Raw genomic sequence first — 25,189 nt, forward strand, 5'->3', positions numbered from 1 at the left:
GACGTACAAACGATCGAGCAATATTATTTATTTTAAGGGGTTAAAGGGTTGACTAGTGATGCGCAGGTGATATACTCCTTTAATAGCCTATGTGTAGTCGACAAGCACTAAACATACACCAACCATAAAAGACTTGTCAACATTGTAATTATTTTGAAGAGTATATTCTCCTCGATATACAGTACATGAACTGAGACCAACAATTGTTACTCACCGAATAGTAAATATCTTAATGTATACACACAGAGTATACTTTCATTCCAACTATAGGGATTATAGTGTTGTTGACTGGTATTGTGTTGGTGAAATGCGGCCTTAACAATCTGAAAATTACCCAGGTGGTATAAGCAGTTGAAGTCGTAATGAACGATAGTCAGTGAAGAAGTAGAAGACTGAACTTGGACACGAACTGTGGACCTTGCATACAGAAGGTTCAGTGCTGTAATCACTCAGCCACAGAGCTTACAATAAGATGATTTTACAACTAGCACTTTAGTGACTTAGTCGTATCAGCGGCACAAACTATGACCCTACAGTTTCATCCTCCAACTTCAGGAGCTTTCTTGGTACGTTAATCCTTCTATCCTTCAAAGCCATGATAAGTGATAAGTGATAAGTCGTAATGAAGAAGTGTCAGTTGATAAACCGAAGAATAAAATTATAATTGAACCGTAGAGAGCACATGAAAGAGACTCATCGCTATGTTTACAAAGCTACAGAGCTTTTATTTAATGGGATGATTGTTACATCCAGCACTTGTGTGACCTGTTTGTATCGGGGAACCGAACTGGCCTTACTATCATTATAATGCCACAGACTCTAAAGTTTCCAGCGTACATCTTTTTGCAATATCCCTCAAAATAATATTGTCTGAAAAATCAAAGATAAGTTGTAATTCACGGCTCTCAATGAATAAACAGAAAAAGGAACAGCGACTTGAACTGTGGTCCTTAAAATGCAGCTTCAACGCTGTAGACACCCAGCAACAGTTTTCAGTAGGATAATTTTAGATCCAGCACTTCCCTGACATGACTGTATCAGCGGCACAAACTGACCCTGTTTTCTTAAATCTCTGTAAAGGATTGGTTACGGTTTTGTCTGCTATGCATATGGATCACGATTCAAGTCCTCGTCCATTTTTCTGTGTATTCATCTCTCAGTATATAAAGATTGGGAAATTACTTTAATCCCTCCTTCATGGATTACGTATTCTTAATGCATGCTGTGAAGGTAAAATGCGACCTCAATTACCCTCGCTCAGTCCACAGGCTTTAAAGTATCCAATGAAAATTATACCTCACACCTCATTGTTGTGTGTTTACTCACCGATTTGTTTTGGAGACAATCGAGATTTTATCTTCTGTTAGTCTTAAACATCGTCGACAAATATTACTATTCTTAAAACTGTGTTTGAAATTTGCCCAAGATGTTGAAAGATGCAGTCCCTCCCACTTACCTATTATCCAAAAACTGAAAAAAATACCTCTTTATACTCTCTTGACACACCTGTATTTTTTTGTATCATTATATGTTTCCTTATTCATTGTAGTCATACTATAGTATGTACGCTTCACCTTATATTGTCTTGAGAATTTCATATATTGTAATTATGTCATCCTTAGTCCTTCTCTCTTCTAGAGCCATCAGGATCAGTTCCTGGATTAAAAGGCACATAGGTGCAGTTGATGCCTTCATTAAAGACGAAGTTGTCGTCCACCTGTTATTTTAATATCCTGATTGGTCTCTCAAGTGGTACCATGTCAGTTGTTTTCTTGCTGGAAAAAGACACAGATGAAGTGTAATGGGATCCTTAGTTGACCACTTTATACCCACACAGAGTGCCTTATCAATAAACAGTTCAGACACTGTTTTTTTTTTTGTTCAGGAAGAAGCAATTTATACTTAAAAATACTTAAGCAAGTTTACAAAATAGAATTTCTCATCCTTAAAAATGCAGTGCTTTCATATATAAATCTTATCCTCTCTAGATATTCCTGTTACAGAGACGATGATGACTGGCTGGTTAAGTATTATTTAACCAAAGGATATACAAGATTATCTCACGATCAACTGAGATACTTGATAATGATTGGCCGGTTAAGGAAGTTTTATTTAGCCAATGTGAGTGCCATATTTTTCTTTAGCAGCTGCTGGAATAAAAAATAGTCACTAATTACCTGTTTTCTACGAGAATAATAGGCAGTTTTAAGAGATCCTTAATTACTCAATCCCTGAGCTATTTTAGAGGAAGATAGTAAAATAGTTCTTCATTTGTTGCCACTGTTAGATGGTTGGTTTTGGGTGGGGCCGAAAACAGCTGTTTAAGAAGACTAGTTAATTGCTACGAAGTACCCAGAGCAGACAGTAGCAGACAGCGAGTTTCAAGGAGCAACAAGGAATGATCATGTGAATAAGTAACCAGTGGTACAGTGTCGTGAGGGACTGACATATGGTAATAAGGTTCAAGTGAGAGGCACTCTAAACTATTAATGCAATGATGAGAGGCACTCTGAACTAGTACTCAGTGATGAGAGGCACTCTGGATTAGTAATACAATGATGAGAGGCACTCTGAACTAGTGATATAATGATGGGAGGCACTCTTAATTAGTCATACAATGATGAGAGGCTCTAGAAACTAGTGATACAGCGTTAAGGATGATGTGACTTATTGCCACAACACTACGAACCAAGGAAAAAGTAAATGAAAATATTAATTTTTCATGAAATACAATATATAAAGTTGTTAAAGAATAGGTGACATATTATAGTGAGTGATTTAGGGTAATTTAGGGTGTGTGTGTTTACACACACTAGAGACAGAGGCAGATGAGCTATTTGTTTCTTAAAACAAAATGTATTGAGGTTCGATGGCCCTATCTGGATTCTTAAAATTCCATTAGCGATATATTCTCCCATTTATTACCTCACCTACAACGCTTCTGCACTGGCTGTCTTTGCTGTACTGCTTCTTTAAATACTTCCTTGAACCTTTGGCAACTGGGATCTGAGGGTTCGTCTGGCTGGGTGGACTTGGGTGGTTGTCCTCTTGCTTAGGATGTCGAAGACAAACCTACCTGTGGTTGTTTACACACACACACACACACACACACACACACACACACACACACACACACACATATATATATATATATATATATATATATATATATATATATATATATATATATATATATATATATGGAATAAGATCACAGTAAACAGGTGATATCAGAAAATGCGACGACACGCGACTCATAAGAAAGAGAACACAGCAGCAGGCCCGCTGGCCCAACTAGACAGGTCCCTCACACAACTCACAAACAAACTATTCTACGCAAGAATTAAGATTTATTATTTGTCTAATGTATTATTAAATTCTTCCCAAATTCTACTAATTATAAATAGATCTAATTTATATAAACCAAAGGAAATATTCATATCATTGTCAAAACTGCTTTTTATGAAACAAGGTGGGAGGGGCTGGGTTTGGTGGGAGGGGCTGGGTTCGATTGGTGTCATGGGGTAAGGGAGTTATTTCTTGGGTAGCTTTAGGCAGAGGTCGTTTTGATAAGGACTTGCCTCGTATGGGCCAATAGGCATTCTGCAATGTTCCTACATTCTTATGTTCTTATGTTCCTTTACATTCCTGTCGACCATGGACTTGCTTGATAAAACTTTCTCAACTTTTTGAAAATCAATTGGATGGTTAAAATCTCTCACACGAATAAATAGAGCATTGGAATCTTGTCCAGTTCTAATGCTATATTTATGTTGCTTTAATCTTAGTTCGAAACTTTTACCAGTTTGACCGTAATAAACTTTATCGCAAATTTTACAAGGAATCTTATAGACACATCCGTCAGCATTTTGGGGGGAATTCAAGACTTTTAAATACAACTTTGATATTAAAAGTCTTAAGAAGAGAAGGCATATCAACCAAGTTTTCATGGTAAGGGAGAACCAACATATTTTTAGCTGAATAAGGCTGGTCGTCCCTATTTGGGTTGTAAAAAGTATTTCTAGCAATTTTAAAAGAATTATCAATTACGTTTGTTGGGTATTTCAGATAATTAGCTATTTCATAAATTTTGGATATTTCTTCATCTATGAATTCTGGACTACAAATACGCAAAGCTCTCAAAAAAATTGATAAGAAAACCGACAGTTTAAGAACATAAAAACCTAAGAAAGAACACTGCAACAGGCCTACTGACCCATGCGGTGCAGGTCCATGTCCACTTCCCCATTCCGGATTAGCCCAATGACCCATCAAGTCTGGTCACTTCCACTTAAGGAAAGAGCAAGGCATCAGACCCAGCAGCACAAGCTAGTCAGGTCCAACTCACACCCACCCACACCCACTCATGTATTTATCTAACCTATGTTTAAACCTACACAATGTTTTAGCCTCTATAACTGTACTCAGGAGTTTGTTCCACTCATCCACAACTCTATTACCAAACCAGTGCTTTCCTATATCCTTCCTGAATCTGAATTCCTCCAACTTGAAACAATTGCTCTGAAGAATAATGGGAACATAGGAACAGTTATTTGTAGGTTTTCTGTAAATTTTAAATTTGAATTCATTATTATCATAAATAATAAAAACATCAAGAAAAGATAATGAGTTATTTTCCTTAAACTCAACAGTAAAGTTTATAGAATGGTTGTTTTGCATATTCTGAAATCACCTGTTTACTATATATATATATATATATATATATATATATATATATATATATATATATATATATAGATATATATATATATATACTATATATATGCAAAACAACCACTCTGAAAGAATAGAGAAATTCCAAGCGCTTTCGTGACTACTCACATTATCAAGGAACTATGAAAGTAAAGCATCCAAGGAAGGTATGTAAGGGGTCTGGCCAACACCTCACTATCAGATCCCACAACGGTTAAGCACCTGACACGAGCCGGCCCAACTGGACAGGTCCTTTGCACAACCCACCAACAAACTATTCTACCCAAGAAAATTTTAAAAATTATTATTTGTCCAGTGTATTATTAAATTCTTCCCAAATTCTATTAATTATAAATGGATCTAATTTATATAAACCAAAGGAAATATTCATATTATTGTCAAAACTGCTTTTTATGAAACAAGATTCAATTATATTCCTGTCGACCATGGACTTGTCCAGTTCTAATGTTATATTTATGTTGTTTTAATCTTAGTTCGAGATTTTTACCAGTTTGACCGTAATAAACTTTATCGCAAATTTTACAAGGAATCTTATAGACACATCCATCAGCATTTTGGGGGGAATTCTTTATCAAAAGTTTTTTTACTGTATCAAGATTTTTGAATACAACTTTAATATTAAAAGTCTTAAGAAGAGAAGACATATCAACCAAGTTTTCATGGTAAGGGAGAACCAACATATTTTTAGTTGAATAAGGCTGGTTGTCCCTTTTTGGATTGTAAAAAGTATTTCTAGCAACTTTAAAAGATTTATCAATTACATTTCTTGGGTATTTTAAATCATTACCTGCTTCATAAATTTTGGATATTTCCTCATCTATGAACTCAGGACTACAAATTCGTAAAGCTCTCAAAAACATATATGAGAAAACAGACAGCTTGACTCTATCTTGATGCGAAGAATAATAGTGGACATAGGAACAGTTATTTGTAGGTTTTCTGTAAATTTTAAATTTGAATTCATTATTACCCTTAATAATTAAAACATCTAGAAAAGGCAATGAGTTATTTTCTTCAAACTCAATAGTAAAGTTTATAGAATGGGCTAAGCTATTTAATTTTCCAAGGAAATGGTGTATATCTACATTTTTGGGCATAAGACACAAAATATCATCAACATATCTGAACCATTTAGCTCTATTAGGGAGGATTGTGCTAAGCAACCTTGTTTCAAAAAATTCCATGTATAGGTTACTAAGAACAGGTGAAAGAGGATTTCCCATTGCCATACCAAACTTCTGAGTGTAAAACTTATCATTAAATACAAATTTTGCATCAACAATGCAAAGTTTAATAAGTTTAATAATAGTAGGAACTGGCAATGGTAAATCATAGTTAACGAGTTCTTCAGATAAGAAACTTAATAAATCATCAACTTTCGTAAACAAGAAGTAACATCAAAACTAACCATGCTAAAATCATTTAAGTCAGTCAAGGAGCTTAATTTATCAACTAAGTCCATGTTGTTTTTTAACATTAAAGTTAGAAATTTTACCAACAATAGGGCTCAAAATATCAACAAGCCATTTGGATAATTTATATGAAACTGACTCTATGGAGCTAATAATTGGTCTGACTGGATTCCCTGGTTTGTGTGTTTTTATTAGTCCATACATATAAGGTAAAGATGGATTAGTGGAAGTAAATTGTTTGACCAATTCATCTTTGCCTTTCAGTAGAAGTTTTATTGTTTTATTGAAATTGCTGTTAACGGTTTCTAGGGGATTTTTCCTAAGTTTAGAATAGGTTTCAGTATCATCTAAGAGATTATTAATTTTTTCTTGGTAATCATTTTCTTTCATAATTACTATTGCATTTATTTTGTCTGCTTTAGTAAGGCGCAAATTTTTATTGTTATTAAGTGTATCATAAGACTTAAAGAATCTTTGAGGGCAATTGGGAATGTTTGGTTTTAACATAGAGCTATATACCATTCCTTTACTAATATTAATTTCATCAGAGGATAAATCAGAAAATTTTTCAAAGTTACAAAAGACACTTATACAGCATATGGGAATCTTTATTCAGGAAACGTTTCGCCACACAGTGGCTTCATCAGTCCAATACAAAGAGGAAGGCGTAAGGAGAGGAGGAGTATGAGGTAATCAGTCCCTCAGCCTGGAATCGATGTGTTCAGTCCATCAATCTTGTAGAATGTACAGCATAGGGCCGTAGACGTGGCTTATATACTGTAGTGAGGTGAGGTGAAGCAGGCGGAGGCGGGGTCATAGTGGTACCATCCACTAGTCGAAGTAGGTCTTCCTCCAAAGGTTGAACAAGTGTTCAACAAGTGTTTTTCAAACCATTCATCACAAAGTTACAAAAGGCTTTTGCAATTTCAACATTATTAAGTTTTTTTGAAGTTGCAAAACTTAGGCCAAAACCTAGAGCAGCAGTTGTATTTTTGTCTAAAATTTCATCTGATAAGTTAATTACAAAATTGTTATTAGCATGCTTTGTCCAATCACTATTTTCAATTAAAATGTCTAATTTTCTTTGTAGTTTGTTTTTGAGTTCATTACAAATTCTTCTTTACCTTACATGTATGGACTAATAAATACACACAAACCAGGGAATCCAGTCAGACCAATTATTAGCTCCATAGGGTCAGTTTCATATAAATTATCCAAATGGCTTGTTGATATTTTGAGCCCTATTGTTGGCAAAATTTCTAACTTTAATGTTAAAAACAACATAGACTTAGTTGATAAATTAAGCTCCTAGACTGTCTTAAATGATTGTAACATGGTTAGTTTTGATGTTACTTCCTTGTTTACGAAAGTTCCGGTTGATGATTTATTAAGTTTCTTATCTGAAGAACTCGTTAACTATGATTTACCATTGCCAGTTCCTACTATCATTAAACTTATTAAATAAACTTTGCATTGTTGATGCAAAATTTGTATTTAATGATAAGTTTTACACTCAGAAGTTTGGTATGGCAATGGGAAATCCTCTTTCACCTGTTCTTAGTAACCTATGCATGGATTTTTTTTGAAACAAGGTTGCTTAACACAATCCTCCCTAATAGAGCTAAATGGTTCAGATATGTTGATGATATTTTGTGTCTTATGCCCAAAAATGTAGATATACACCATTTCCTTGGAAAATTAAATAGCTTAGCCCATTTTATAAACTTTACTATTGAGTTTGAAGAAAATAACTCATTGCCTTTTCTAGATATTTTAATTATTAAGGGTAATAATGAATTCAAATTTAAAATTTACAGAAAACCTGCAAATAACTGTTCCTATGTCCACTATTATTCTTCGCATCAAGATAGAGACAAACTGTCTCTTTTCTCATCAATGTTTTTGAGAGCTTTACGAATTTGTTGTCCTGAGTTCATAGATGAGGAAATATCCAAAATTTATGAAGCAGGTAATGATTTAAAATACCCAAGAAATGTAATTGATAAATCTTTTAAAGTTGCTAGAAATACTTTTTACAATCCAAAAAGGGACAACCAGCCTTATTCAACTAAAAATATGTAATAAAGTTGGTAGAATTACCGACAATATGTAAAGTAAAAGGACACAAGTGCAACTAATGTGACATTTATTGACGAGGAATGTACATACATTCACCAAACATTCACTGAGTTACATTTTCATTTTTTCATCAAAGACTGCAAGAAAAGAGCTCTTCAGATCATTAATTCTCCACGCATCATCACCACTCCCAACAAAGTTATAATTCTTCCCAACAGCCAGGTTGCACTGAACGTCTCAAAAGTACTTTCACAAGCTAACACCAGAGTCGCCATCGCTTCTAGCACTTCAATAAAGGATCTAACCAGGACAAAATCCAAGCACCACGAACCAGTCAATGCAGGAGTTTACACTATACCCTGTGGAGGCTGTGACAAAATTTACGTAGGTGAAACAGCAAGAAACCTCGACACCCGCCTCAATGAACACATTTACGCATGTAGGAACGATAACTTGAACAACGCCTGTGTACAACACCGAAATTCCACCAATCATCTCATGAAATTCAGAGACGCTCAATTAGTGATCAAAGAAACTAATTTCCGCAGACGCAAGTGCCTCGAATCAGCACTGATCGCTGTTTCAAATACAATTAAACAAAACAACAGCAGCTTCACCATCTCCGAAGTCTTAGCAAGAATCCTCCTGAAAACAGTAAACCCTGCCGTCGCCTAGTCTCTCCTGTTATACTACACAAAGCACATTACAGAGAGTGAACACTGAAACAAGCTGCCTCTTTCCAGTCTATATTTGTCCAACCTATTTTTATGTTAGCCAAGTAATAGCTTTTATATCCTTTTACTCATGTACGAATTAATTGCTCTACCATATTGTATTACTTTTGTCACTACTACTACTACTACTACTACTACTACTACTACTACTACTACTACTACTACTACTACCACTAGTGAACATCGAAATGGTACCTCACTAGTATTGCACCTCACTCTTAGCCTTTATATACCCTCTATGTCCATGTATTGTTTGTAATGGCTTGATAAAGCTCCTGGAGAGCGAAACGTTGCCACAATAAATGTCACATTAGTTGCACTTGTGTCCTTTTACTTTACATTAAAAATCTTCCTTATGAAGAAAGATTGTAATAAAGTTGGTAGAATTACCGACAATATGTAAAGTAAAAGGACACAAGTGCAACTAATGTACATTTATTGTGGCAACGTTTCGCTCTCCAGGAGCGAATGGCTTGATAAAGCTCCTGGAGAGCGAAACGTTGCCACAATAAATGTCACATTAGTTGCACTTGTGTCCTTTTACTTTACATGAAGAAAGATTGAAGACTCTTAAATTACATTCACTTGTTAGACGAAGAATGAGGGGAGACCTGATCGAAGTGTATAAGTGGAAGATAGGTATTAATAAAGGGGATATTAATAAGGTCTTGAGGATATCTCTCCAAGAGAGAACCCGCAGTAATGGATTTAAATTAGATAAGTTTAGATTTAGAAAGGACATAGGAAAGTATTGGTTTGGAAATAGGGTAGTTGATGAGTGGAACAGTCTACCTAGTTGGGTGATTGAGGCTAGGACTTTGGGTAGTTTCAAATTTAGGTTGGATAAGTACATGAGAGGGAGGAGTTGGATTTGAGTGGGACTTGCACATCAGAGCTTATTCCTTGGGTAGCATAGAAAATTGGGTTGGGCAAATGTTTTGTTAGTGGGATGAATTGTAAAGGACCTGCCTAGTATGGGCCAACAGGCCTCTTGCAGTGTTCCTCCTTTCTTATGTTCTTATTCTGAAATCACCTGTTTACTGTGATTTTATTGCATATATATATATATATATATATATATATATATATATATATATATATATATATATATATATATATATATATATATATATATATATCTATATATATATATATATATATATATGTATGTATATATATATATATATATATATATATATATATATATATATATATATATATATATATATATATATATATACATATATATATATTTTTCAACAAGTCGGCCGCCTCCCACCGAGGCAGGGTGACCCAAAAAGAAAGAAAATCCCACAAAAGAAAAAACTTTCATCATCATTCAACACTTTCATCTCACTCACACATAATCACTGTTTTTGCATAGGTGCTCAGAATACAACAGTTTAGAAGTACATACGTATAAAAATACAAAATATATTCCTCCAAACTGCTGATATCTCAAACCCCTCCTTTAGAGTGCAGGCATTGTACTTCCCATTTCCAGGACTCAAGTCCGGTTGTATAAAATAACCGGATTCCCTGAATCCCTTCACTAAATATTACCCTGCTCACACTCCAGCAGCTCGTCAGGTCCCAAATACCATTTGTCTCCATTCACTCCTATCTAACACGCTCACGCACGCTTGCTGGAAGTCCAATCCCCTCGCCCACAAAACCTCCTTTACCCCCTCCCTCCAACCTTTTCGAGGACGACCCCTACCCCGCCTTCCTTCCCCTACAGATTCATACGCTCTCCATGTCATTCTACTTTGATCCATTCTCTCTAAATGACCAAACCACCTCAACAAACCCTCTTCAGCCCTCTGACTAATACTTTTATTAACTCCACACCTTCTCCTAATTTTCACACTTCGAATTTTCTGCATAATATTTACACCACACATTGTCCTTAGACAGGACATCTCCACTGCCTCCAACCGCCTCCTCGCTGCAGCATTTACAACCCAAGCTTCACACCCATATAAGTGTGTTGGTACTACTATACTTTTATACATTCCTTTCTTTGCCTCCATAGATAACAATGCACCACTCACCTTTTTTCCTTCATCAATTCTATGATTAACCTCATCCTTCATAAATCCATCCACTGACACATCAACTCCCAAATATCTGAAAACATTCACTTCTTCCATACTCCTCCTCCCCAATTTGATATCCAATTATTCTTTATCTAAATCATTTGATACTCTCACCACCTTACTCTTTTCTATGTTCACTTTCAATTTTCTCCCTTTACACACACTCCCAAATTCGTCCACTAACCTTTGCAATTTTTCTTTAGAATCTTCCATAAGTACAGTATCATCAGCAAAAAGTAACTGTGTCACTTCCCATTTTGTATTTAATTCCCCATAATTTAATCCCACCCCTCTCCCGAGCACCCTAGAATTTACTTCTTTTACAACCCCATCTATAAATATACTAAACAACCATGGTGGCATTACACATCCCTGTTTAAGACCTACTTTTACCGGGAAATAGTCTGCCTCTCTTCTACACACCCTAACCTGAGCCTCACTATCCTCATAAAAACTCTTTACAGCATTTAGTAACTTACCACCTATTCCATATACTTGCAACATCTGCCACATTGCTTCCCTATCCACTCTATCATATGCCTTTTCTGAATCCATAAATGCAATAAAAACTTCCCTACCTTTATTTAATACTGCTCACATATATGCTTCACTGTAAACACTTGATCTACACATCTCCTACCCACTCTGAAACCTCCTTGCTCATCCGCAATTCTGCATTCTGTCTTACCTCTAATTCTTTCAATAATAACCCTACCATACACTTTTCCTGTTATACTCAGTAAACTTATTCTCTTTTGTCCCCCTTCCCTTTATGTAAAGGGACTATACATGCTCTCTGCCAATCCCTAGGTACCTTCCCCTCTTTCATACATTTATTAAACAAAAATACCAACCATTCCAACACTATGTCCACCCCTGCTTTTAACATTTCTGTCATGATCCCGTCAGTTCCAGCTGCTTTACCCCCTTTCAATCTACGTAATGCCTCACACACCTCCCCCACACTCACATCCTGTTCTTCTTCACTCCTAAAAGATGGAATACCTCCCTGGCCAGTGCATGAAATTACCACCTCCCTTTCTTCGTCGACATTTAAAAGTTCCTCAAAATATTCTCGCTATCTACCCAAAACCTCCATCTCCCCATCTACTAACTCCCCTACTCTGTTTTTAACTGACATATGCATTTGTTCCCTAGGCTTTCTTAACGTGTTTAACTCACTCCAAAAATTTTTCTTATTTTCATTAAAATTTCTTGACAGTACCTCTCCCACTCTATCAACTGCTCTCCTTTTGCATTCTCTCACCACTCTCTTCACCTTTATTTTACTCTCCGTATACTCTGCTCTTCTTATAACATTTCTTCTTTGTAAATACCTCTCATAAGCTACCTTTTTCTCTTTTATCACACTTTACTTCATCATTCCACCAATCACTCCTCTTTCCTCCTGCACCCACCCTCCTATAACCACAAACTTCTGCCCCACATTCTAATACTGCATTTTTAAAACTATTCCAACCCTCTTCAACCCCCCCCCCCCACTACTCATACCTGCACCAGCCCACCTTTCTGCCAATAGTTGCTTATATCTCACCAGAACTTCCTCCTCCCTTAGTTTATACACTTTCACCTCCCTCTTACTTGTTGTTGCCATTTTCCTCCTGTCCCATCTACCTCTTACTCTAACTGTAGCTACAACTAAATAATGATCCGATACATCAGTTGACCCTCTATAAACGTGTACATCCTGGAGCCTACCCATCAACCTTTTATATATATATATATATATATATATATATATATATATATATATATATATATATATATATATATATATATATATATATATACATATATATATATATATATATATATATATATATATATATATATATATATATATATATATATATATATATATATATATATATATATATATATATATATATATATATATATATATATATATATATATATATATGTCGTGCCGAATATGTAAAACTGGTCAATTAGCAAAAACTCATTTAAAATTAAGTCCTTTCTAAAAATTTCTCTTATACGTTTAAAGATATATTTTTTTCATTTATGTTAATGTAAAAATTTATAATTTTGCACCAAAAGTATCTTACAAAACTTATCTAACCTTATTCTACCAAGCGCAATTTATTTTAGCCTAATCCTTCTAAATATATTTTAAAAACGTTTATAGTAATTTAATACTAAACAAACACAGTGAAATAATTTTTTTCGTTAGGTTTAGAATGATTTTGGCGAAATTACTGCATACACAAATTTTCACTTGTCCTATATGGCAAGATGAGAGTTGCTATTTAAGCCAAGATCGCAAGTTCGGCCTATTCGGCACGATATATAAATATATATATATATCTATATATATATATATATATATATATATATATATATATATATATATATATATATATATAACACAATAATATTACTCATATTAACCTTCCGATTGTGTGGTAGGTGCCTCCTCTGGAGCTACTGACCTCTGATACTGGATCATGCAGTGGTTCTGCTTCTTTAACCACTAAGAGGTTAAGTTGTTTGGTATCATAGCTCTTTTCATTCTAAGCTCCTTCAGTAATTTAGACACTTCTTTCTTTAGCGTGCTGATATTTACAAGCTCCAGTTAGTTTGTCTTGATTCCTGGTGTCAGGCAGCTTTTCATTGTCTTCTGGCATACCCTCTAGTGTCTTTTACTAACCTCTTCTCATACTTCTCTGTTATACGCTGTTAACACTGTTCCCTTTTTCCTTACCCTTATCATTTGATATTTTACAGTAATCTGCTCTCTTTTGTGTCCGAGGGAAAACTTTGGTTCGGTTTTCGCTTTTGATGTTAAATAATTGTTGAACTGTCTTTAATCTCCCCTTGTTATTGTCGCCTATTTCCCCAAAACATTTTAATTGATTCTCTTGTTCCTTTGTTTCATATTATTTGTACTCCTTGCACGCTCTTTGTACTTTTCCTTAGTTTCTCTGCCCCTCACTAGAAGCTTCTTGATGCCGATAGCGATCCTTTGATCCAAGGAATTGAACCTGTCCATTCCCTCATCGAACCGGATTATCTCTCAATTTCCCAGGCACTGTATATGCCCTACGGGCTTAGCGCTTTCCATAAATATAATAATAATAATAATAATAATAATAATAATAATAATAATAATAATAATAATAATAATAGTAATAATAATAATAATAGAAGTAGTAGTAATAATAATAATAATAATAATAATAATAATAATAATAATAATAATAATAATAATAATAGTAGTAATAATAATAATAATAATAATAATAATAATAATAATAATAATAACAATAAATATAATAATAATAATAATAATAATAACAACTGGTGTGTTTCTACTTTTCTGGTTGTATCACGTGCTCTCTGTTTTTCTTTCTTTCCTTAACACTCGGAATGAATAATTTTCTTGCCTTATATCATTTGAAGAAATGTCAATTACATTCAGTGATGAGTTCCAAGATTACATAATTTGTTCGATTATTGTTGAAGATGAAAATGTTTTGGTGCTTTTTATCCACAACCGCAACCAATTAACAATGAACCGAGGCAGAAATATGACAACAACAATGTAGCAATATTAAATATTTTTAACATGATGACAGAGGGATTTGACAAAGCAAGATATATAAGCAGGATAAATTGGGATTCACAAGGAGGTCCAAAAAACATTGAGAATCATGTTACTTGAAGGTTTAATAATGCATTTTTGGAAATCGTTAATAAACAAAAGAGAGTAAGATATAATAATAAGCCCTGAGACTGAACCTTGTTTTAACCTCCAGCAAAACATACATAAGTCTTTTTTGGGGGCAAACAATCAATGTGTTGACATTTAGCTACCCGGTATAAGCGAACTTGAGGAAATTATGAAGAACTGTGGTATTTTCTGACTCATTGTACGGTCGGGAAATGAGTAATTTACAGTACAGACAGACAAGCAGCACTACAGACTAGTGTTACTGACATGTATAGTATGTAAAGCCATGGAGAAGATTATCAGGAGAAGAGTGGTGGAGCACTTTGAAAGGATTGGGCTCATAAATGACAATCACCAAGGTTTCTGGGTTGGGAAATCCTGTCATACAAGTCTACTTGGGTTCTATGACAGGGTAATGGAAGTAAGACAGGAGGTAGAGAGAGAGAGAGAGAGAGAGAGAGAGAGAGAGAGAGAGAGAGAGAGAGATGAGTACATTGCATTTTTTTGGTTTGTAAGAGGTTGGTTCAAAAACTAGACGAGCAGGCAGGAATAGTAGAGAAAGCACTGCAATGGATCAGGGAATACCTGACAGTAAGGAAACAACGAGTGTTGGTACGTGATGAGGCGTCAGAGTGGGCGCATGTGTCGAGTGGGATTCCACTAAGATCACCCCTGGTTCCGGTACAGTTTCTTTTATATGCGAATGATGTGATGAAAGAAATAGATTCAGAGGTGTTTCTGTTTGCTGATGATGTGAAACTAATAAGAGAATACAAGCGACGAGAATCATGTAAGATTACAAGGGGATTCGGACAGGCTGCAAACCTGGGCCGACAAATGGCTCCTGGAGTTTAACCCCAGCAAGAGCAAAGCCATGAAGCTTGGGTAAGGAGAAAAAAAGACCGCAGACGGTGTACAAGTTAAGGGATCAAAGGCTGCAAATCTTACTTGGTAGATGTGCGCCTCACGTCCCCCTGAGGCGCACATCAATCAAATAACCGATGCAACATAAAGGCGCCTGACAAACCTGAGAACAGCATTTCGACATCTAAGTAAAAAGTCATTTACGACACTACACCGTGTAAGTCAGGCTCATATTGGAGTATGCAACACCAGATAGAAGCTGCACGTGGTCAAACACGACAAGAAACTGGAGAAATTGCAAAAGTTTGCAACAAGACTAGTCTCGGAGCTTAGGGGTATGCCTTATGACATAGGAGGCACAGAGGGAAATACATAATAATGATGTATAAAATATTGAGAGGAAGTGACAAGATAGACATAGCTACAATTTTTCAGAGATAGGACACCGGAAGAAGGGGACACAACTGGAAGCTGAAAACTCAGATGAGTCATAGGGATGTTAGGAAGTGTTTCTAAAGAGTAGTCAGGAAACGGAACAATCTGGAGAGTGAAGTAGTGGAAATAGGATCTACAATTAGGTGAGCACAGTTAGGTGAGTACTCAAACATACCCACACACACACACACACACACATATACACACACACACACACACACACACACACACACACACACACACACACACACACACACACACACACACACACACACACACACACACACACAAAGACACAAATAATAAAATAAATAGTCGAAGAGTCAGAAACGAGTATACACAGATATGGAGGGAGGCCAAGCGACAGTACGAAAATGACATAGCATCGAAAGTCAAGTCTGACCCGAAACTGTTGTATAGCCACATCAGGAGGAAAACAACAGTCAAGGACCAGGTAATCAGGCTGAGGAAGGAAGGTGGGGGAGCTCACAAGAAACGACCAAGAAGTATGTGAGGAGCTTAACATGAGATATAAAGACGAATCGACAGTGGAGACAGAAAGGACTCTGGGAAGTTAAAATAGGGGTGTACACCAACAAGTGATGGATAAAATACACACAACCGAGGAGGAGGTGAAGAAACTGCTAAGTGAATTTGATACCTCAAAGGCGGTGAGACCAGACAACATCTCTCCGTGGGTCCATAAAGAGGGAGCAGAGACGCTGTTTTTGCAACTAACAACAATCTTCAACACATCCATTGAAGTGTGTGATAAATGATTTAGAAAACCGACAAGTTGAAGATTGAGAAACTTATGCAACATATGGGAATTTTTATTGAGGAAACGTCTCGTCACACAGTGGCTTCATCAGTCCAATAAAAAGCAGAAAGGTGTAAGGAGAAGATGAGTTTGAGGTAATCAGTCCCTCAGTCTGGAGTCGATGTGTTCAGTCCATCAATCTTGTAGACTGATAGACTGAAGACATCGACTCCAGGCTGAGGGACTGATTACCTCAAACTCCTCCTCTCCTTACACCTTTCTGCTCTGTATTGGACATCCATTGAAACTGGGAAACTACCTGGGGTATGGAAGGCGGCAAATGTAGTCTCAGTTTTTAAGAAAGGAGAGAAGACACGAGGCATTGAACTACCGACGAGTGTCACTGAAGCGTATAATATGTAGTCATGGAGATTATCAGGAGGAGAGTGGTAGAGCACCTAGAATGGAACAAGTTTATAAACGACAACCAGCATGGTTTCAGGGAAAGGAAATCCTGTGTCCCAAACCTATTGAAGTTTTATGATAAAGTAACAGGAGTAAGACACAAGAGAGAGGGGTGGATAGATTGCATTTTCTTGGACTGCAAGAAGGCCTTCGACACAGCTCCTCACAAGATATTAGGGCAAAAGCTAGAGAATCAGGCACGCATAACATGAAAGGAGCTGCACTGTATCAGAGAATACCTGCCAGGGAGGCAATGAGTCATGGTACGTGACGAGGTATCAGACTGGGCCCCTATGACGAGCGGGGTTCCACAGGGGTCAGTCCTAGGACCAGTGCTGTTTTTGGTATATGTGAATGACATGACGGAAGGGATAAATTCAGAAGTAACCCTGTTTGCAGATTATATGAAGTTAATGAGGAGAATTAAATCGGATGAGGATCAGGCAGGACTACAAAAGGATCTGGATAGGCTGGAAACCTGGTCCAGCAACTGGCTCCTCGAATTTAACCCCACCAAATGCAAAGTCATGAAGATCGGGGAAGGGCAAAGAAGACCGCAAGCAGAGTATAGGTTAAGTGGCCAAAGACTGCAAACCTCACCCAAGGAAAAGGATCTTGGGGTGAGTATAATACCGAGCACATCTCCTAAGGTGCACATCAACCAGATAACTGCTGCAGCATATGGGCACCTGGCAAACCTAAGAATAACGTTCCGATACCTCAGTAAGGAATCGTTCAAGACTCTGTACACTGTGTACGTCAGGCCGATATTGGAGTATGCAGCACCAGTTTGGAACCCACACCTGGTCAAGCACGTCAATAAATTAGAGAAAGTGCAAAGTTTTGCAACAAGACTAGTCCCAGAGCTAAGGGGAATGTCCTACGAAGAAAGGTTAAGGGAAATCGGCCTGACGACACTAGAGGACTGGAGGATTAGGGAAGACATGATAACGACATATAAAATACTGCGAGGAATTGACAAGGTGGACAGAAACAGGATGTTCCAGAGATGAGACACAGAAACAAGGAGCCACAATTAGAAATTGGAGACTCAGATGAGTCACAGGGATGTTAGGAAGTATTTCTTCAGTCACAGAGTTGCGAAGTGGAATAGTCTGGCAAGTGACGCAGTGAAGGGAGGAACCATACATAGTTTTAAGACGAGGTTTGATAAAACGCATGGAGCAAGGAGAGAGAGAGAGAGAGAGAGAGAGAGAGAGGACCTAGTAGCGATCAGTGAAGAAGCGGGGCCAGAAGATATGACTCTACCCCAGCAGCCACAAATAGGTGAGTACACACACAACAGGCCGAGTGTCTTACGACAAGTGCCTTTAACATCTGGTGCCTCGTGGCCTGGTGGCGAAAGTTCACGCTTCACACGGTGAGAAGTCTGGGTTCGATTTCCGGCGAAGGGGTGGAAACATTGGACGTGTTTCCTTAATCCAGCTGTGTATGTTCACCCATCAGTAAAATGGGTACCTGGGTGTTAGTCGACTGGTGTGCGTTACATGTTGGGACAAAACTGACGTAATTTGTCCGAAATGCTCTACATAACAAGCGGTTTGTATACAGTATGTCACTGATGTCAGCTAGGCCTGTGTACCTTGTACATGTACATGTAGTAAATAAATATATTATTATATTATTATTATAACGCACACACACACACACACACACACACACACACACACACACACACACACACACACACACACACACACACACACACACACACACACACATCTCCCCATGGGTATTGAGAGAGGGAGCAGAGGCGCTATGTGTACCCCTAACAACAATATTCAAAACATCTATCGAAACAGGGAGATTGCCTGAGGCATGGAAGACAGCAAATGTAGTCCCAATCTTTAAAAAAGGAGACAGACATGAAGCATTAAACTACAGACCAGTGTCACTGACATGTATAGTATGCAAAATCATGGAGAAGATTATCAGGAGAAGAGTGGTGGAACACCTAGAAAGGAATGATCTCATCAACAGCAGCCAGCATGGTTTCAGGGACGGGAAATCCTGTGTCACAAACTTACTGGAGTTCTATGACATGGTGACAGCAGTAAGACAAGAGAGAGAGGGGTGGGTGGATTGCATTTTCTTGGACTGCAAGAAGGCGTTTGACACAGTTCCACACAAGAGATTGGTGCAAAAACTGGAGGACCAAGCAGGGATAACATGGAAGGCACTACAATGGATCAGGGAATACTTGTCAGGAAGACAGCAGAGAGTCATGGTACGTGGCGAGGTGTCAGAGTGGGCACCTGTGACCAGCGGGGTCCCGCAGGGGTCAGTCCTAGGACCAGTGCTGTTTCTGGTATTTGTGAACGACATGACGGAAGGAATAGACTCTGAGGTGTCCCTGTTTGCAGATGACGTGAAGTTGATGAGAAGAATACACTCGATCGAAGACCAGGCAGAACTACAAAGGGATCTGGACAGGCTGCAGACCTGGTCCAGCAATTGGCTCCTGGAGTTCAATCCCACCAAGTGCAAAGTCATGAAGATTGGGGAAGGGCAAAGAAGGCCGCAGACGGAGTACAGTCTAGGGGGTCAGAGACTACAAACCTCACTCAAGGAAAAAGATCTTGGGGTGAGTATAACACCAGGCACATCTCCTGAAGCGCACATCAACCAAATAACTGCTGCAGCATATGGGCGCCTAGCAAACCTCAGAACAGCATTCCGACATCTTAATAAGGAATCGTTCAGGACCCTGTACACCGTATACGTTAGGCCCATATTGGAGTATGCGGCACCAGTTTGGAACCCACACCTAGCCAAGCACGTAAAGAAACTAGAGAAAGTGCAAAGGTTTGCAACAAGACTAGTCCCAGAGCTAAGAGGTATGTCCTACGAGGAGAGGTTAAGGGAAATCAACCTGACGACACTGGAGGACAGGAGAGATAGGGGGGACATGATAACGACATACAAAATACTGAGAGGAATTGACAAGGTGGACAAAGACAGGATGTTCCAGAGATTGGACACAGTAACAAGGGGACACAGTTGGAAGCTGAAGACACAGATGAATCACAGGGATGTTAGGAAGTATTTCTTCAGCCACAGAGTAGTCAGTAAGTGGAATAGTTTGGGAAGCGATGTAGTGGAGGCAGGATCCATACATAGCTTTAAGCAGAGGTATGATAAAGCTCACGGCTCAGGGAGAGTGACCTAGTAGCGATCAGTGAAGAGGCGGGGCCAGGAGCTCGGACTCGACCCCCGCAACCTCAACTAGGTGAGTACAACTAGGTGAGTACACACACACTCACTCACTCGCACACACACACACACACACACACACACACACACACACACACACACACACACACACACACACACACACACACACATACACACACACACACGCGCGCGCGCGCGCGCGCGCAGCACCATTTTGAAATTTACTCCTAGCCAAGCATGTAAGGAAAGTAGAGAAAGTGCAAAGGTTTGCAACAAGGCTAGTCCCGGAGCTAAGGGGTATGTCCTGCGAGGAGAGGTTAAGGGAAATCGACCTGACGACACTGGACGACAGGAGAGATAGGGGATATATGATAACGACATATAAAATACTGAAAGGAATCGAGAAGGTGGACAGAGACAGGATGTTCCAGAAATGGAACACAGCAACAAGGGTTCACAGTTGGAAGTTGAAGACTCAGATGAATCACAGGGATGTTAGGAAGTATTTCTTCAGTCACAGAGTTATCAGGAAGTGGAATAGTCTAGGAAGTGATGCAGTGGAGGCAGGATCCACACATAGCTTCAAGAAAAGATATGATAAAGCTCATAGAGCAGGAAGAGTGACCTAGTACCGACAAGCGAAGAGGCGGGGCCAAGAACTGTAACTCGAACCCTGCAACCACAACTAGTGAGTACAACTAGGTGAGTACACACACACACACACACACACACACACACACACACACACACACACACACACACACACACACAGACACACACACACTCACACACACACACACACACACACACACAGGGGGCCAAGAGAGGAGTACGAAGAAAACAACGGAGAGATGGTGAACACACTGGCTGAGGTGGCAAGAGCTCACTCGAGCAGAGCATAGTTACTGGTTATGGGCGATTTCAACCACAGGGAGATCGATTGGGAAAACCTGGAGCCACATGGGGGTCCCGAAACATGGAGAGCCAAGATGATGGATGTGGTACTGGAAAACCTCATGCATCAACATAACAGGGACACTACCAGAGAGAGAGGGGAGGATGAACCAGCAAGACTGGACCTTGTGTTCATCCTGAGCAGTTTAAACATTGAGGACATCACTAAGAGAGGCCCCTTGGAGCTAGTGATCACGTGGTTCTGAGTTCTGAATATATAGTTGAGTTACAAGTGGAGAGGGTAACAGGAATTGAATGGGAAAAGCCAAACTATAAAAGGGGGACTACACAGGTATAAGGAACTTCCTGCAGGAGATTCAGTGGGACAGAAAACTGGTAGGAAAGTCAGTAAACGAGATGATGGGATATGTAACAACGAAATGCAAGAAGCCAGAGGAAAGGTTTATTTCCAAGGGCAATAGAAATAATGGGAAAACCAAAGCGAATCCTTGGTTTACCCGAAGATGTAGGGAGGCAAAAACTAAGTGCACCACAGAATGGAAAAGGTACAGGAGGCAAAGGACCCAGGAAAATAAAGAGATTAGTGGAAGAGCCGGAAACGAGTATGCACAGGTAAGGAGGGAGGCCCAGCAACAGTACGAAAACGACATAGCATCGAAAATCAAGTCTGACCCAAAACTGCTGTATAGCCACATTAGGAGGAAGACAGTCAAAGATCAGGTGATCAGGCTGAGGAAAGAAGGTGGGGAACTCACAAGAAACGATCAAGAGGTATGTGAGGAGCTCAACATGAGATTTCAGGAAGTACTTACAGTGGGGACAGGAAGGCCTCTGGGAGGACAGAACAGAGGAGGACACCAGCAAGGAATATACCAACAAATGTTGGATGACATACATATAACTGAGGAGGAGGTGAAGAAGCTGCTAAAGGACATTGATACCTCAAAGGCGATGGGACCAGACAATATCTCCCCTTGGGATCTTAGAGAGAGAGCTGAAATGGTGTGTGTGCCACTAACCACAATCTTCAACACATCCCTTGAAACTGGGCAACTACCTGACGTATGGAAGACGGTATATGTAGTTCCCATTTTTAAAAAAAGAGACAGAAAAGTGACATTAAACTATAGACCAGTGTTACTGACGCGTATAGTATGCAAAATCATGGAAAAGATTATCAGGAGGAGAGTGGTGGAGCACTTGGAATGTAACAAGAGTATAAACGCCAACCAGCATGGATTTATGGAACGCAAATCCTGTGCCACAAACCTTCTGGAGTTTTATGATAAAGTAACAGGAGTAAGATACAAGAGAGGAGTGGGTTGATTGCATCTTCTTGGACTGCAAGAAGGCCTTTGACACAGTTCCTCACAAGAGATTAGTGCAGAAGGTAAAGGATTAGGCGCATATAACAGGAAGGGCACTACTGCAGATCAGAGAATACCTGACAGGGAGGCAACAACGAATCATGGTACGTGTTGAGGTATCACAGTGGGCACCTGTGACGAACGGGGTTCCACAGGGGTCGGTCCTAGGACCAGTGAATGACATGATGGAAGGGTTAGACTCAGAAGTGTCCCTGTTCGCAGATGATGTGAAGTTAATGAGGAGAATTAAATCAGATGAGGATCAGGCAGGACTTCAAAGAGACCTGGACAGGCTGGACACCTGGTCCAGCAACTGGCTTCTCGAATTTAGCCCCGCCAAATGCAAAGTCATGAAGATCGGGGATGGGTAAAGAAAACCACAGACGGAGTTTAGGCTAGGTGGCCAAAGACTGCAAACCTCGTTCATGGAGAAAGACCTTGGGGTGAGTATAACACCGAGCACGTCTCCTGAAGCACACATCAACCAGATAGCTGCTGCAGTATATGGGCGCCTGGCAAACCTGATAATAGCATTCCGATACCTTAGTAAGGAATCGTTCAAGACACTGTACACCGTGTACGTCAGGCCCATACTGGAGTATGCAGCACCTGTTGGAACCCACACTTGATCAAGCACGTCAAGAAATTAGAGAAAGTGCAAAGGTTTGCGACAAGGTTAGTTCCAGAGTTAAGGGGAATGTCCTATGTAGGAAGGTTAAGGGAAATCGGCCTGACGACACAGTAGGACAGGAGGGTTAGGGAAGACATGATAACGACATACAAAATACTGCGTGGAATAGACAAGGTGGAGAGAGACAGCATGTTCCAGAGAGGGGACACAGAAACAAGAGGTCACAATTGGAAGTTGAAGACCCAGATGAGTCAAAGGGATGTTAGGAAGTATTTCTTCAGTCATAGAGTAGTCAGGAACTGGAATAGCCTAGCAAGTGAGGTAGTGGAGGCAGGAACCATACACAGCTTTAAGATGAGGTATGATAAAACTCATGGAGCAGGGATAGAGAGGACCTAGTAGCACTCAGTGAAGAGGCGGGGCCAGTAGCTGAGTCTCGATCCCTGCAACCACAATTAGATGAGTACAATTAGGTGAGTACACACACACACACACACACACACACACACACACACACACACACACACACACACACACACACACACACAGGGCCAGGAGCTAAGACTCGACCCCTGCAACCACAAATAGGTGAGCACACACACACACACACACACACAAATTTAGGCACACAGATTCAATCACATATGGTAGCGTGGCCGAGCGGTCTAAGGCGCTGGTTTAAGGCACCAGTCTCTTCGGAGGCGTGGGTTCGAATCCCACCGCTGCCAGTAGTATTTTAACCTGATGATAAGAGTTATGAGGCGGGAAAGTGAAGGAGTGCCGGAGATGAACCCGACCTCTGCAGTAACACTGAAATAGGTGACTGTATGCAAATAGACTTAGACATGTATATAGGTTTACAAGCACCTCTGCAGCATTACCTAGTTACGATAGCAGCATCTCTAACAAGGGATGAAGGATCTAGCCCGTTTGAGTCATTCCCTGAATGATTCAGACGGGTTTAGCACTTCATGAAACTGTAATGGTAATTTAGAAATTGCGTTTTAAAACAGACCCATCACTGTGGCCAGGTTACTGTAGTCTGAAGTCTTGTCGGGGAGCTGATAGGACCATAGCTGGGTTCACTCACAGCTACCTTGCCAAAGTTCATAGGTTCAAAACCTTAGCGCTAATAATACGTTTTTTAGAAAGGAATATAACCACACCGTGATGCCTACCACTGGAGTCATGACGGTCCCAAGTCGAACTCATGAAAGTCACTCATCGTCCATTAGGTAGGGATGAGCAACGTATCAATGCCAACGTTTGCCTTTTGTCTTGCTGTATAGCCGGGTACATTGACGCTTCCTTATCGGAATTCGTAGGTTCGAATCTAGAGTGTTACACATTTATTTTTGCCAGGGGCGTCATAACCGGGTCTCGACACTCACATCTACATGTCCGAGTTCATAGATTAGAACCCATTACTTTACACATACATTTAACTGCATCTGTGTATATCTGAATGAACTTACTTACTTATTTACTTATTTTATGTTCAAGTGAAGGTATGATGGGGACCATTTGGGAAAGAAACAATAACGCCGGTGATTGGAGTTTAAGAGACGCGGCCATGAGCCGAGGATCAACCCCGGTAAAAACAACTCGGTGAGTACACACACACACACGCACACACACACACACACACATACACAGACACACACACACACACACACATACACACACACACACACACAGACACACATACACACACACACACACACATACACACACACACACACACACACACACACACACACACACACACACACACACACACACAC

General features: G+C 39.2%; 1 non-coding gene across 1 annotated transcript; it reads left to right on the plus strand.

The window, feature by feature from the left end:
• Positions 1-24,051: 24,051 nt before the first annotated feature.
• Positions 24,052-24,133, plus strand: TRNAL-AAG (transfer RNA leucine (anticodon AAG)). Its single transcript has one exon. It is a non-coding gene; the product is annotated as a tRNA-Leu (tRNA).
• Positions 24,134-25,189: the final 1,056 nt, after the last annotated feature.

Source organism: Cherax quadricarinatus, chromosome 1, assembly GCF_038502225.1.
Source record: "Cherax quadricarinatus isolate ZL_2023a chromosome 1, ASM3850222v1, whole genome shotgun sequence".
Lineage (NCBI taxonomy): Eukaryota > Metazoa > Arthropoda > Malacostraca > Decapoda > Parastacidae > Cherax > Cherax quadricarinatus.